This window comes from Balaenoptera acutorostrata, chromosome 12 (genome assembly GCF_949987535.1).
Source record: "Balaenoptera acutorostrata chromosome 12, mBalAcu1.1, whole genome shotgun sequence".
Classification (NCBI taxonomy): Eukaryota; Metazoa; Chordata; class Mammalia; order Artiodactyla; family Balaenopteridae; genus Balaenoptera; species Balaenoptera acutorostrata.
The window spans coordinates 39,668,875-39,685,335 of record NC_080075.1 but is presented as its reverse complement, the minus strand read 5'-3'; the positions used below and the strand labels follow the sequence as shown (position 1 = coordinate 39,685,335).

Sequence of the window (16,461 nt, the reverse complement as noted above, 5' to 3'; positions counted from 1 at the left end):
TGCTCCTAACCTACCTCAATGTAAGAAACAACAACAAAAATAGTCTTTCAGAAACCAGACCCACATCTAAAGCTGTAGAGCTCCTATTCACAGGAACCGTGCTTGGCCAAACACCAGGGCCTGGACTAGGGCGAGATGAGTGAGGAGCCTGCTGGCCCTACATTTAAGGAGGTGCTCACTCTCAGGATGGGTCAAGCACAGGGTCAGATCTGAGAGCGAGGGCTTCCGTAAAAGTTGAGCCCCGGCACCTCACTCACCTCCCCCTGGTCTGGGCCCTGCCAAATGCTACATGATAACAACATTCATGTGATGCTTTTTCAAAGTAATGCTGTATACTTTATTTTATTTAAGACTTATGACAACCCCAGGAAGTATCAATAGATATACAATTACCCTCATTTTACAGATGAGGAAACTGAGGCTCAAGGTTAAGTGATTTACCCAGTTACTCCACCAGCAAGCAGGGTATCTAGACTTGAATGTGGCACTGGTATTCTTCCACTCAGCACCCCCCTCATATGCCACTCAGGACAGCTTATCTCTGAATTCCAAGGGGATGCCTTCCAGCAGGTATCAAGGCCATTTTCAATATATGGTCTCAGGAACACAGACTGAAAATAATTTGGAAGTTACAATAAACTTACTCTCCACCTAACTATTCATCCAATCTCTATTTAAAACCAGCACCAAGAATTACATATTTCACCCAAAAAAATCCTTAATCTATATTTTGTAAGAATATACACTGACATATTCTGTACAGCTTTTGAACAAAAGACAGTTATACCCCCAAAGAGTCCACTCCATATTATCCAAAATCATGATATTCCCTACAATATCAGGGTCAAAGTAAAAATCAATTATAGTGTTATATTTTACTAAATAAAATTTTCCTTTGAAAAAATGTATTCTAAATAAAACACTGACATGGAGATAATATGACTCAGTGTTTTCTAATTCAATGTTGTCATGAAAGGAAATAGGGACTTCCCTGGTGGCACAGTGGTTAAAAATCCACCTGCCAATGCAGGGGACACGGGTTCGATCCCTGGTCCGGGAAGATCCCACATGCCACAGAACAACTAAGCCCATGTGCCACAACTACTGAGCCTGTGCTCTAGAGCCCACAAGCCACAACTACTGAAGCCTGCGCGCCTAGAGCCCGTGCTCCGCAACAAGAGAAGCCACCGCAATGAAGAGTAGCCCCCGCTCACCGCAACTAGAGAAAGCCCGCGCGCAGCAACGAAGACCCAATGCAGCCAAATAAATAAATAAATAAGTTAAAAAAAAAAAAGGAAATATATTCTGGTTATATATTAGTGGTTTTATTAAAATTATCTTAATATATTTTTATTAAAACACTATTCTAAAATGCTTTTTTAACCTGTAAGCATTTCATAATATACCACACAAAACGATAAAAGATTTTAAAAATTCCTGGAGAGCGGAGTTGTTCTGTAAAAATCAGTTCTTGAGTTAAAAAAGGTGGGGGCAGGGGGAGAGGTTTGACTCAGTGCTTGCATTTTCCAGATGAATAAATAGGTACAGCTAGAAGTGGCCTGTCAAGGTCACTCAGTTAGTGGCAGGGCCAGGACCTGCATCTCCTGATCCCCAATCCAGAGCCCTTTCCCTGAACCTTGCTGCCTCCTGATAACACATCAGGCAATTTCCCCTTCATGCTAAAAACAAATCGGAAATATTGCACAACTCAAATTTCTATTTCCTTATTTAACATGTGGAATAACTTTCATCTACAGTTCAAGGCTTTCCCTCCTCCTTCCCAGATTAAAGGGATACAGCCATTATAACCAAATTTCTGCACAATATTTAAGTTCCGTATGCTATTTTTGTGCAATGAAAAAAACTTCCTACCAAAAAATAAAGATTACAAAGAGGAATTATAAGTTTTATCACACAGAGGTTGCTTTTCCTTTTCTTCCTGTGTCTGATACCTACTCCTGTGTTTTTTTCTTTTAATGCTAATCAAATACAGTCCATGCTCAGTTTTCCACCTGGGTGCTTCCTTGACTGGCATTTGTTTATGCATAGTGGGGACAGAAGAAAGAGACAATGCCCCAGGCAGGGAGCAGATAAAAGCAATTGTCACTCAGTGTTTGTAATAAGGAAGGTGGAGTAGCTTCTGATATTAGGAGAGAATTAGAAAATAAAATAAGTTTGCACACAGACACCCATACACATGCACGTGTGCGCCCTCAAGGGACATTTATATGCATTATCAGATTCAATCTCCACAAGGACCTTAGGAGGTAGATATTACCCAGTTTTCACATGAGGAAATTGACTTGCCCAAATGACAGACTCAAGATCACACAGCTAGTATGTGACAGCACAAGGATCTGACCTGAGGCTGTCTGACTCCAAAAACCCACAGGAAGGAAAATTTTTCTCCCTTCTATTTCCAGAGATTGATTTTCTACCCCTCCCCAACAAAAATAAAAAGGAGTAGAAATGGTCAGATCTGTATCAGGAACAAGTAATCCCATAAGGACTGAAGTCCTCTAGGAGTAGTATCTTCTTAAAAAGTCTCCAAGAGACAGGTGACAGCATTCTTTAAGCAACTGATTCAAGAGCCAGAAAAGATACTGAGAAAAAGGAAGAGAAAGAATGGGCACGAATAGGGAGTGTCATTAAATGAGCAAAAATGACTTACTAGTAGGAATGATAGCTAACGAATAAATTGTGACCAAATGCTGATGACCTCACTGCTGAGTCCCACAAAGCCTTTAGACAGTTGCCTGTACCAACCTTTCGCTGTCGTTTTCAATGGCATGTGGGAGAAAGGTGAAAGAGCCAGGTCCCTGCAAGAGAAGTATTAGCAACATTTTAAAAGATAAGAATGATTTTTAAAAAAATAAAAAGACAAGAATGAGACTGTTTACAAAGCGGTGGTTCTTTGTGTTACTAACTCAAGTAATGCAGTTTTTTTTTTAATTGAGGTGAAATTCACATAACATAAATTAACCATTAACATTTTAAAAGGTGTACTATTCAGTTGCATTTAGCACATTTCACTGTATTGAGCAATCATCATTTCTAACTAGATCCAAGACATTTTCATCATTCAAAATGCAACCCTGTACCCACAGTAATGCAGTTTTGCAGAAATACTGTTAGAAAACTGGCAAAAGACAAGAAAGTAAGACAAAAGTTCCAGTGGTATGGCAAAAAGTGAGAAGTAGCTATCTGATGAACTTAAGAGAAACAAAAAAAAATCTTATTTAACAAATATTTTGCTGAAACATTATAACGTATAATGTACTGTGCTAAGTGTTGGATACTTAAAAAAAAAATTTCCTAGCAAAGCAAACTTTATTATAGCGCTGAGGTCAGGGCTCTTCTCTCCAGGTGCTGCTGAAACTAGATAGCTGGGGGTGACGGGCTCTTATATTGCACCTTCCACAACACCTCCATCACCTTCAGACTCAAATGGAGGGGGACTCGGGTCGGGGGGGCACCCTAAGTTTGCAGCACACTCCAAGGAAGGTCCACTCGCAGACCCTCTCTCAGTCACTGCAGCTAAGCCATTCCTGGTTCCTCATTTCTTGGATCCCAGCTTTTCAGGTTTGGCCCTTCTCACAGGGCTCTTGTCTTTAAGACTGGGTCTCACTGCTTCTCTTCTTTTTCCACCTTTTTTTCCTTAGTAATGTTCGTCTGTTTCTGGGGTACTAGCCTCTTGACTTGTTTGACAGGAGTCTCCTCCTCTAGGGATACATCTACATCATCATTATCTTCCTCCTCTTCCTCCTTTTCCTACTCCTCCACTTCCTCCTCCTCTCAGGGCTCCTGTCTGAAGGACAGTCTGAAGAATCATAACATTCCTGGCCTGAGAAACACAGGTCCAGAGCCAGCCTGGAGCTGAAAAGTGACTGGAGGAGAAAGCTCCAATCCCATCATGGTGACATGGGTAGGATGGTGGTGATGTGATGCGTTTTGTCTTCTTGTCCTCCTGGCTTGCTGGGGACACAATCTCCACAAGGTTCATCTTCTCTTTGGCTTTTTTTCCCTAAGCAAATCATACTAGGCAACAGCTTACAGTCCTGCTTCCCCTGCTTCTGGGGTTCAAAGGTTCAAGTCTGCTTCTACTGGTTTAGCTCACAGCTCCAGAGCATGACTGTTATTGCCTTTTCACCTGTGCTGTAGCATTAGGATGTGGAAGGTAGAAAAAATACAATCTAGCTTTTGTCTTCAAAAGAGTTTACAGTCCATTGAAGAATTCAGATGTATAATCAAATGGTACAAGGTAAGCAAAAGAAAAGGGACTAGAGAGAGAAGGGTTAAGACACCAAAGGAAGGTCATAGGAAGACTACTTTTTTGCTTAGATAAAGAAAAGTCTTGGGCATGGACCAATGATGATTTTCTCTTTGAGACTACGAAGAGCAGGAAAGTGCCAGGTAAACTGCTAAAATAGGTAAGGATGTTACACTGGCACATGAACCCAATCCCCACTCTACAGGAAAAAATGAGGAAAGAAGGGAGTTAGTTAAGGCTTCATGTGACCATAGGTCTTTCTGGTGTTATGGTGTGTAGACCCTCTCACAAGAAAGTGCCAGCCAAGTCCAAGAAACTTTAGGGGAAGATATGAAAAGGAGGTGTTGTTATGCAGTTATAGCTATAATGGCGTCATTTGGCCAAAAAAAAAAAGGAATGTGAGCATTTAAAACATATAAAGAATAAGCAATATAAACAGGTATGGATGCCAACAATAATAAAACAATGGGACATAAAGAGGAATATGATAGCACTAAAGATGTAAAGTATAGAATGGGCATCGGGACTTCCCTGGCGGTCCAGTGGTTAAGACTCTGTGCTTCCAATGAAGGGAGTGCAGGTTCGATCCCTGGTTGGGGAACTAAGATCCCACACACTGCGTGGCGTGGCTGAAAAAAAAAGAATGGGCATTCACTCTGAAAGGGAAGAAAATGTGACAATTAGAGATCAAGCTTCAAATTCCACCCTGCCCAAGATGAAATAGCAAATCCTGCTAAAGAAAGATTTATAAATATAGAAGACAGATGTCTTTCCAGAAGGACACCTAAAAAGTGTGATAGGAAATTATCAAAGAACTCTTAAAGGAGATGTATATTTATAAAAGAATAAACAATAAATCTGAGTATTAAAACAATCTTTGAGGCTATAGAAAATAAGAGAAAAAATTAATAAATATGGTTTATATTAAATATAATATAAGACAAAAATATCTTACTAAATGTGTTAACAAACAATGATTCTCCAATAAAAATGTTCACGATAAGGGGCAGCAACTACCATTGCATGGGTTACAACTAAGTATCTTTGGAGTCAGTCAAGATTAAGGGGAAGGAAGAGATGAATTACAGTTCCAAAGAAAAAACTTATGGGTCTTTCTCAGAGGAAGGAGAAAGATGAAGAACAAGTCACCATCTTAAAAATAAAGACTGGGAAATCAGAAACAGGAAGAACTACAGATGTAGAAAGTCAGGAAAACTGTTGCTATATGGATAAAATATATTAGAAAGAGAAGACTGAAGCAAATAAAGGGCCAGCAGACAAATCCACTGCATTTATAAGAAATGGAATTTTTCCATTTTCATGATGGATGAACAATTATAAATAGGTGTAAAATATATGTTTGGAAATAAAACATGAGAATCAAATGAGTTAATAAGGGTAGAAATGCTTGAAAAATTATAAGCCAATATACAAATAAAAGCTTTTATTTCAAGTATGTGATGTGAGGCTCTTAAGATTAATTTTATTATTTTAAGATTTATTATTTATTTATTTACTTAATTTTTTTTGGCTGCATCGGGTCTTAGTTGTGGCATGCAGGATCTTCACTGAGGCATGTGGGATCTTTAGTTGTGGAGCGCGGGTTTCTCTCTAGTTGTGGCGTGTGGGTTTTTCTTCTTCTCTCTCTCTAGTTGTGGCGTGCAGGCTCCAGGATGCGTGGGCTCTGTAGTTTGCGGCATGTGGGCTCTCTAACTGAGGCGTGCTAGCTCAGTAGTTGTGGCGCACAGGCTTAGTTGCACCACAGCATGTGGGATCTTAGTTCCCTGACCAGGGATCGAACCCACATCCCCTGCATTGTAAGGTGGATTTTTTACCACTGGACCACCAGGGAAGTCCCAAGATTAATTTTAAGATAAAGAATTTGTCTAAAACTTGGCAAATATCACAAAAGGTATAGAAATTAATAAAGTCTTTTTTATATATACAAATATACATTTATATATCATATATAATATATAAATATTATGTAATTAATATATAGATTATATATTTACATATAAATATATAACCACTTTAATATATATGTGTGTATATATGTATGTGTGTATATATATCTATATCTATATATCTATATCTATCATGAGCCCTATGGTCAGTCATCTGTCTGTTTTCCATTGAATGGCTGTTCTTTGCCCCATCCCCACAAAGAAAGAAAAAAAGGCCACAACTTTTTTCAGTGCCCCACATGTAGCAATGCCTCAAGTGAATTCTTCACCTCACCAGATTAAAATTTGTATGATGCATCTGCAGAGTTGGTGTTGATCTTTTTCATAGATTTGCATCAGCTTTAACAAACATTTGAACATCACAGTATACAAACTCATGTGAACCTAAACCACTTTTGAAAGCTGACTACAGCAAAATGCTTGAAGGAAGGGAACTAGATATTAATTACATGCTAAACCAGTGGTTTAAGTTATTGTACCTTTCTCATTTTTCTTTTTTTCCTGATTTTCCTCACTGAAACCAGAAATATGCTGAAAAATTATAGGATAGATAGATAGATAGTCAGATAAATAATAGATAAATGGAGAAATTTCCCATGGTAACTCTGATTTTTAAAAAATTAATTAATTAATTAATTAAATTTTGGCTGCATTGGGTCTTTGTTGCTGCGTGCAGCTTTCTCTAGTTGCGGCGAGTGGGGGCTACTCTTCGTTGCGGTGCGCGGGCTTCTCATTGCAGTGGCTTCTCTTGTTGCGGAGCATGGGCTCTAGGCCCTCGGGCTTGAGTAGTTGTGGCTCGCGGGCTCTAGAGCACAGGCTCAGTAGTTGTGGCGCACAGGCTTAGTTGCTCTGCGGCATGTGGGATCTTCCCAGACCAGGGCTTAAACCTGTGTCCCCTGCGTTGGCAGGCGGATTCTTAACCACTGCGCCACCAGGGAAGCCCTGCTCTGATATTTTTTATTCATCGAACAAACATTTGTGGAGGAACTACTACATGACAGGTACTTCGAGGGCTACAAATATGGTACAGACATTGCTTCTGACTTCATAAAGCTGATTATCTAGTGAGGAAGATTGATATGAACATAAATATCTGTAATATATTTATAGAGTAGAAATATAGAGTAGAAAGTGATAACTGCTATGAGGGAAATGCAGGTAAGTTGCCACGGGAGCTCAGAAAAAAGAGGTTGCCTACATTTAGGAGAGATCAAGAAAAGCTGGTAGCAGAACCTTGGCCTTAAATTTTAAGAATAGGTAGAATCTGAACAAGTGAAAACAGGAAGCAAGAATCAATGGGCCAAAGGCAGAGAGCCAGAACAGTTCTGGGCATGGAAAGAAAGAGCAGGGAGCTTGAAAGTCTGTGGTAAAAGGAGTAATGGGCCACAGGGATGGGACGCTGCACTGCGTCAGATGGTACAGGACTTTGCGTGCCATGAGGAGTTTGTATTTTACAATGCAGTAAACAGAACGGTATTAAGGTTTTGAGCAGGAAAGTAATGCGAGAAGAGCTGAATTTGAGATTAAGCTGATAATCCAAGTATAAAATCATGTGTAAAAAGGGTTAGGGAGAAGAGGCCAGGTGAGAGTCGGAAGGAGGGGGCATGGAGGAAATAAACATTATAAAAACAGAATCAAATAAATGTTTCATATTCCTGTTACTAATTTGCATTCCAGGAAACTAAATTCTATTAATTTAATGTAGAAACAAGCCTTTGATTGCTAACAACACCAGTCACTTGTACCCAAATGTACACAGAAAATTACCCCAGCTCTGTTTCTAAAAAAAAAAAAAAAAAAGAAATATGTAATATCAATAGCTTCTGAGAGTCCTCTCAAGGTGAATTTTTGTCCTTCAAATACTGAATCCGTCATTAGGATTCTTCAGGAAGAGCTCTCATAATCCAGAGGTTAAGGAATGTGGAACTCTAGTCACAGAACTTTGGACTAATCACAGAACTCTGGGTCAATCTGTCCCACCTCCAACTTTACCAAGAGTGAAACTGAGCCCCAAAGCGGGAACTGACCTGTCCAGGGAAACTTGGCTGGCTAGAACTCAAATCTCCTGATCCCTGCCCCCACCCACTAACTTACATTCCACTGTGGATACTCTGGGTTGGCTAGAAGTGAAGTATCAAAATAAAATAACTCTCTTAATTTGCTTGGGCTTAAAAAAATGGGTTTCAAACAAATAGCAATCAAGAAAAAAAATATGGCTCTACCAGAAAATTGGAAATCTGTAAGATATATATATATATTTTTTTTTTACATAAATCAGTAGCAAGGTATTGCTATCTAGTTGGAATACTGACATACCACACACCTTGCTCATTAGGTGTCATAAAACACTGAGTTAAATGTAGTGTAGCAACTACTTGACTCTTTCTGGAAAATTCTTGACTCTTTCTGGTTACTTTGAGGAATTCCGTAGGTCTTACAGAGACTTGTGGTCTCCAAACATTTTTTTTTTTTTGTGTAGAATAACAAATATGTTTTTAATAGAATTCAATTTGGGATTTCAGGAAGTTACTGAAAATCTGCAGCCTATAGGCATTGCAGAAATGAAGGAAAAGGTCATCAATCTCTCAAAATTCTGGCAGGAAAGGAGTGGCTGTTTCTAAAGTTCTTTTTTCCTTTGCAGTAAGCTGCTTGGTGCCAAAAAACATCTCATCAGCAATATTGTTTTATTTTATAGGGATGCTTTGAGAGAGAGAAAAAAAATTAGTAATGTGTGCTGTGATTTTTCAAACCTCATGTCCCAAAGCCTACAATAATCTCGCTGCGCTTTATTTTAAAAAAGGAAACCAAATGTTTGAGATTTGATCTTTAAGTCTACCTTGTTCACTACAAGCACATACTTTAACCTTATCACAAAAAGCAACATGTAGTTTCTTTAAATGCTGCCAAGTCAAAAAAGAAAAAAAAAAGTCATAGATTCCATTGAGGACTCAGTGTTCTTCCATGTGTAACATGTTACACATAGTAAGAACCATAGCTACAAAATAGCATTTCTTTACCTCTGCTAGAGGGTTCATCCTCTACTGCCCCTAAATCAGGGTACCCAGGGATGTCGCATGTGCGCTCCAAGAATAGGCTGCCAAATGGTATTCACAGTTCTCCTTGCCTGTTAGAAACAGCTGCTGCCAACCTTCCAAGCTATGTCATCGCTGCTCATCAAAGGCACTGCCACTGTATGCTAGGAGGTCTGCAAGGCTGAAGTCCAACTTCAAGGTATCAGAAGTGTTGACAGTCCTAGCATCAACAGTCATACCACTGATAAGCTGCACTCCCTGTGTCCTAAGATTAGCAAAACAAAACAAAATAACAGCTCCATTAGCTCATACTAGATCCTATATTACAGCTGTGCTGGGGTCACAGGACTCAGGGACAGACTGTTCAATAGCTATTTGTTGAAAGAATGAATGAGTCCACCAGGCTGGGCTGCAAACATGGAGTGGCAGACACCATGATGTACTCAGATATATTCAACTCCATCTGCTGCCCTTAATGCAGCCTCTGTAATTTGGTTCTTTCTTCTACTGGGTTAGTTCTTCTTTGGAAGCAAATTGAGTTGTCTTATGAATAGAATAACAGAGGGCCCACCTCCACCAGACCCCAGGAATGCCCAGATATGCCTGAATACTAGGGAGGAGAAAACTTAGGTTCAAGCATTACCACATACTATCTTTCTTTATCTTATAAAAGGGAATTACAGAATTGACATACAAAATTCAAGTTTATGTTTTTTATATGATTCTCATCAGAAGTTATGAATTAGTAGCCTGTGGCCAAATCTGGCCAGATGATTTTTTTTTAAACCCACATGATTTTTTTAAAAATTTGAATCAGAATACATCTAAATCAATAGTTCTCATACATGAACATGTGTCAGAATCAAGCTTATTAAAACTCAGATTGCTGGGCTCCACCCCCAGTTTCTGATTCAGTTGATCTAGGTTGGGGTCTGCTAATTTGAATTTCTACCTAGTTCCTGATGCGTTTCTGGTCTGGGGACAGACTCTGAAAACCACTTTTTGCGTGTTCTATGGTTTTCCCAAACCCCATCACCAGACCCCATTGTATTTCATCTGGGCTATTTTACTTATTCTAGTTACGTGTCTGGCTTTTGAGTTTGAAAGCTGAGTCTCAGTATTTCAGGTGAAAATCCTTTTTCAGCCTGATTCAGGGAGATGACTGTATTACTCACTTTGTTTCACTTATAATACTTGGTTTATCTATAATATTACAACAAAGTGTTCTGTAAATGGTGTTTCTAATACTCAGGTCCTTATTTTTCATTATGGCTACTATTGACAATTGATTATTCATGAGATTACCACCACCTTTTCCCCCATGCACATAGATTTGCCTGATATCAGCTAAATCCAGAAGTGGGAAATGAAAAAGGCTGGGTTGTTTATGACAAATGAGAAAGCAATTCAATTTATGTCTATTTATGTTCAATCCTATCACTTTTAAAAATAAATGGTGATTTTTCAAGCATATGTATATTTGAATTTTTTAATCTGTACCTTGGTCAAAGACCAAATATTGCTTGAACAACAAATACTGATTATATTCATAGCTATAGACATAGTAGTAAGTGAGGGCAATTTAAATCTGTCATAAAGAATAAATATTTTTACATTGTTGTTTTTTAACTTTCTATTAAAATACAACAGATAAACAGAATAGTACATATATCTTAAGTGTACAGGTCATTGAATTTTCACAAATTGAGTATACGTATCTAACCAGCACCCAGAGCAAGAAATAGAACATCACCAGCTCCCAGAAATCTCCCTCACCCCTTTCACAATTTTAAACCCAAGGATAACCACCATCCTGACTTCTAACTTCATAGATTTGTCTCGCCTGTTTTCGCAATTTATACAAATGGAATCACAGTATGTACTACATTGTGTCTGGCTTCTTTTGATCAACATTATGAGATTCACTCACAATGGTGTATAGAGTCTGTTCATTCTCTGCTGTACAGTATTCCATTGTGTGACCATACTACTGTTTATTCATTCTACTGTTGATGAGCATTTGGGTCATTTACACTTTGAGGTCATTAGAAAAAGTGCTTCTACAAATACGCTCATATGTCATTTGCTGCATTTCTGTTGAGTGCATACCTAGGAGGAGAATGGCTGGGTCATAGGGCATGTGTACAGTCAGCTTTAGGAGATACTGCCAGTTTTCCAAAGTGGTCTTACCAATTCATACACCCACTAGAAGTGTATGAAAGTTCCAATTTCTCTACATTCTCACCAACACTTTGGATTTCACTTACACTTTAAAGACAGATAGGCTTGCCTGGATTTAAGTCATCGGTGTCTTCATTTGATTTTCATACATTTTAAGTTCACTGTAAAACTTCTATCACTTTCAAGAAATAGAGGCATGAATCTGTCTTTAATAAATGATTGGGTTTCACAACAAATTTGTAAATAGATACCTTAAATTAGTGAATTTGCTACCTAAGTGAATTTTCCTCCTGCCATGTATTATCTACTGTTTGTTTTTAAGCCACAAAGAATATTCTATATGGGAAGATATGATTGTTCTCTGTGTTTACAGCTCTAATCTAAAGGTGTAACCAACAGTACTTTGCATTTGGTGACTGGCTGCTGTTTGTAGAAACTCTTCCTGCAAGTGATGCTCTTTTAGAACCACAATTTCAATAATGCAGTAAGAAGTTCAGGTTCAATACCTCACTCTAGGAAGTCAGAGATTTCTGGATAATGTCTGCCCACAGGGAATAACAGTGACAGTTTCTGGCCAAAGGTTGACTCTAATGATCAGTAATGAAGTTCCTAATGTCATGCAACTCCTCTCACTCTGCTGTAAGTGGCTCCTTCAAAAACACTGAGATAAAGCACAAATAAAGACATCATTTGTGCTGCTATCAAGCACTAGCTGGGGAACAAGTCTTAGGCCCCTGGGACCTTCTTTTTTTTTCTAGGCTGGTTTTCTCCCAAGAATCTCTGGTAATCAAGTGTTATAATACAGTAAATGTTTTATTTAATTGTTTAATTGAGCAGGAAATGGCCTTAGCAGAACCAAGGTATTTTGTATTTCACACGCTTAATATTTATTTCTTTCCTTTTCTTGTCTAATTTGAGTGATTTCTGACTTTGATACATTGCATCTTAAATTTTGTTGTTTCACCTGGGTAAGTACAATATTTACACCTTTCTTCTCTTAATATTTAACAGCTTAACAATGTAAATTCTCATTCTATATTTGTCACTTTTAACCGAAAGCTGGATAAGCGGAAAATCATTGTTTTCGATGATTTTCTTTTTTTCAAGTATAATGACTTTGAGTTTTTTAAAAAGATACATGCTCATTTTAAAAATTCAAGCAATTAAGAAAAGCATAACAAGTAAAGCAAAAAAATTACTCCCTCTTACCACTCAGAAATTAACCATTGCTAACCTTCAGTGAATGTTATTCTAGACATCTCTCTATGCCTATATACATATAAAAGAAGATACATAGATGTTATTAAAATTGGATCACACACAGTTATTGGTTAATAAAAAATACTTGGGCTTCCCTGGTGGCGCAGTGGTTGAGAATCTGCCTGCTAATGCAGGGGACACGGGTTCGAGCCCTGGTCTGGGAAGATCCCACATGCCGCGGAGCAACTGGGCCCGTGAGCCACAACTACTGAGCCTGCGCGTCTGGAGCCTGTGCTCCGCAACAAGAGAGGCCGCGATGGTGAGAGGCCCGCGCACCGCGATGAAGAGTGGCCCCCGCTTGCCGCAACTGGAGAAAGCCCTCGCACAGAAACGAAGACCCAACACAGCCATAAATAAATAAATAAATAAATAAAAATTAAAAAAAAAAAAAAAAAGAACAGCCAAAAAAAAAAAAATACTAGAGTTAAATTTAACAAAAGAAAAGCAAACTGAATGATATGAAATAGCTGAACTTCACATAAAGTTTTCATCATATTTCAGGCATATTTTAGAGATTGGGCTTGCCTCAGTCCTGATCTCTAACACTTGGCTAAACCTAGAGGAATTTCTTGATTGCATATCCAGTGATATTAGCCTCCTCAATCTCTAATAGTTCATCTTATTGTAATGTGTGTTTTTGTCAGTAGCCTGTTATTCTTTCTGTTAAAAGATAAAATGTAAAGAAAGAAATGAAGAAGGGGAAGAAGAAAAGGAAGGAAGGAAGGAAGGAAGGGGAGAAGAAAAGAAGGAGAGGAATGAAAGTTTATATTTCAATGTCCATATTCCAGTTCATCGTTGTAGTGGTCTTCTTAATTAAAGTGCCATGTAAATTGTAGATGATGCTTGCTGAGCATTATAGGGAGAACTAGTTTTTTGTTAAATAGATCTGGGCTTCCTACTTCATTATGGAACAGGTCCAGAGGACCATTATGGTATGGTCACATCAGAGTTTATGGTACCCTGCCTGATCCATATCCTCTCACTGTGGAAGGAGGTTGCACTAAAAGTCTAGTCTTGTTCAATCTATTTTATGCAGTCTGTTATTGCTATGAGGCTTCTTTTTTAACCTACAAAATTCTAATGAGATTAGCTTTAGATCATCAGCACAAAACCCCAGAGGAGTGGTAACTAACAAAAAAAAACCCGTACAAGAAGACATAAAAATGTTGATGGATTGTGTATTGTATGCTCTGCACAATGACACAACCATGAACTTGTAGAATGTCTGGGTAATGTACCAAGCAGCACCAGGGAAACTCTATACTCAGTCCTTGCATTAAGGACACAGAGCACAATGCTATCAATTGCATCTCATAAACTAGACTGTAAAGAATCTAAGAAGGCTATAATTGAAAATGAACTGAGGGACTTCCCTCGTGGCACAGTGGTTAAGAATCTGCCTGCCAATGCAGGGGACACGGGTTCCAGCTGGTCCGGGAAGATCCCACATGCCGCGGAGCAACTAAGCCCGTGCGCCACAACTACTGAGCCTGTGCTCTAGAGCCCACGAGCCACAACTACTGAGCCCGTGTGCCACAATTACTGAAGCTTGCGTGCCTAGAGCCCATGCTCTGCAACAAGAGAAGCCACTGCATGAGAAGCCCACGGCACCACAGTGAAGAGTAGCCCCCACTCACTGCAACTAGAGAAAGCCCGCACGCAGCAACGAAGACCCAACGCAGCCAAAAACAAATAAATAAATTTATAAAAAAGAAAATGAACCGAATATTTATTAAGACCAGCATGACCCAGACAAATGGGAAGAAAGGGACTAACATTTCTTGAGCTTCTATTTTATGCCAGATAGGTTATTTATATCCTTTTCATCCTCAAACAACGCTGTGGAATTGGTATTGTTTGTATTTTCATGTTACAGATGAGTAAACAGGGCTTGGAGGGGTTGATGTTGTGATGAGCAAGAATTTGAATCTAGATCTGTGCAATGTTAGGACTTTTTTCCTGAGCTGCTCTCCCTTCCTGCAAGTTGTTATCCAAAGAAATTTCAAACCATACATCAAATAAAGCTTGGTGCAAGGATGGTATATGCAGCCTCTATATGGCTCTGCTACCTGATCATTCCTCAGAACATCAGACCCACTGCTCCAGTAAGTTCGTCAGTGTTCTCTCAGAGTCACACCTAACATTAAATGGATTTGGTTACTGACTGTGCCTGCCACTTGATGCTGCCAAGGGAAATGGAAGAACAGCTGCTGGAAAGACTTACTAATTCCTTTGTATAGTTTGTGACATTATCTAAACTTTAGATTCTAAAGGGCTTTGTAGATACTGCAATTTAAGAAAAAATATATCAAGATGTATCTGGAAACAAAAGAATAAGTTTTTTTTTGAAAATTATTTTGTTAGTAGTATGTAGCTTCCGAGATAATGTATATGAAATTTAATCCCAAGTTATGAATACTTACGTGACAGTTCATGGCATTAAGAGATGGAATTCTATTTGAAAGGTCATGTGCACATTTGAGCAACTTGATATCAAGTGATCTCATTAGGGAGATTACATCATAGACCTTGTGATATTAAAAGCATTTTTTTAAAAAGTCATGAGCTGCTTAAAGGTAAAAACTGATTGTCTCTGGGATATATTTATACATCTTACAATTTTAATACCATGAAAAATTAAGTTTAAAAATGCATTCACTGTTTTATCCTCTTTGTGATTTAAAAACCTCTCTAAAAATACTTGGGTAGAAAGCACATGACTCCTAAGGAACAGAGGGTATTCTCGATTAAAGTGTAATAAGCCACTTGACGGCAGGGACAACTTCTATACATAGTGCTCTGAAGAAAAAAAAAAATCATTGATTTCTGTAACCTACAGTCACAATATGTTCCAGATGTATGAATGGTGCGGGTACAGAGGGATGGCAGAGAGAGGGAGTTATTTCTCATTTTATTTTATAACTGGAGAAACTGAGAGAAGTGCTGAAGTCATAATGCTCTTGGATTTATAACACTTTTATCTGCAGTCACTTTCTAAGCAGAACACCTATACTTTATTGATTCAGATCAAGGAGGCGGTGCCTTCTTCCTTATTTCTAATCTGCTCTAATTTGAAAGCTGCAATAGCCATGAAACCCTCTCCTCTGGCTCCCTGGCCTTCTTTTATACCTGTGGTTGGGAATGGCACTTTATCTGTTTTTTGGCTTTAATTTACTAAAATACTTAATTTACTAAAATTACTTATTGAGATAAGACTCACAACAGAATCACCTTTATGTGGCTGTCATAAAGTAACTGAATACCAGTCTATGAATGATTGATTATGTTCTTCCACTGATACACTTTTCAGACATCTCTCAATGTTGAAATGAAACAAATTAGCCAGACCAAGGCACACAGGATTCAGACTCACCTTGGAAAGCTGTGAGTCTCTCATACACTGAAGTAAATTATTAAGTTGCAATTGCTTTAGAAAAAAATAAGTAAAAGAACCAAAGGAAAAGAAAACAGTTTACACCCTAAAGAGAAATTAACTTACAATAACATTTTTCTAGGTATGGTTCTTCCAGATTTTTCCCTTTGAGAAATGTTCTGTATGATTCTCCCCTTTTGGGGCCACCGCCTGCACAACCCAGAGAAAACCCTCTGATTATAGAAACTTTCCATGTGGTGAAATTTTAGGTCCCCCTTTCCCCTACCACCCCCACCTCCTGCACAAATAGCTTCACCATCTGTCTATAACACTGCCTGAAATTCCATCATTAAATGTATTCCTTCAGATTACATTACC

The 16,461-nt window shown here is 38.5% G+C and overlaps 1 pseudogene; it reads right to left on the bottom strand.

Annotated features, from left to right (window-relative positions):
* Positions 1 to 3,556: 3,556 nt before the first annotated feature.
* LOC103019071 (nucleoplasmin-2-like) lies at positions 3,557 to 11,244 on the bottom strand (annotated as a pseudogene).
* Between the last annotated feature and the right edge of the window lie 5,217 nt (positions 11,245 to 16,461).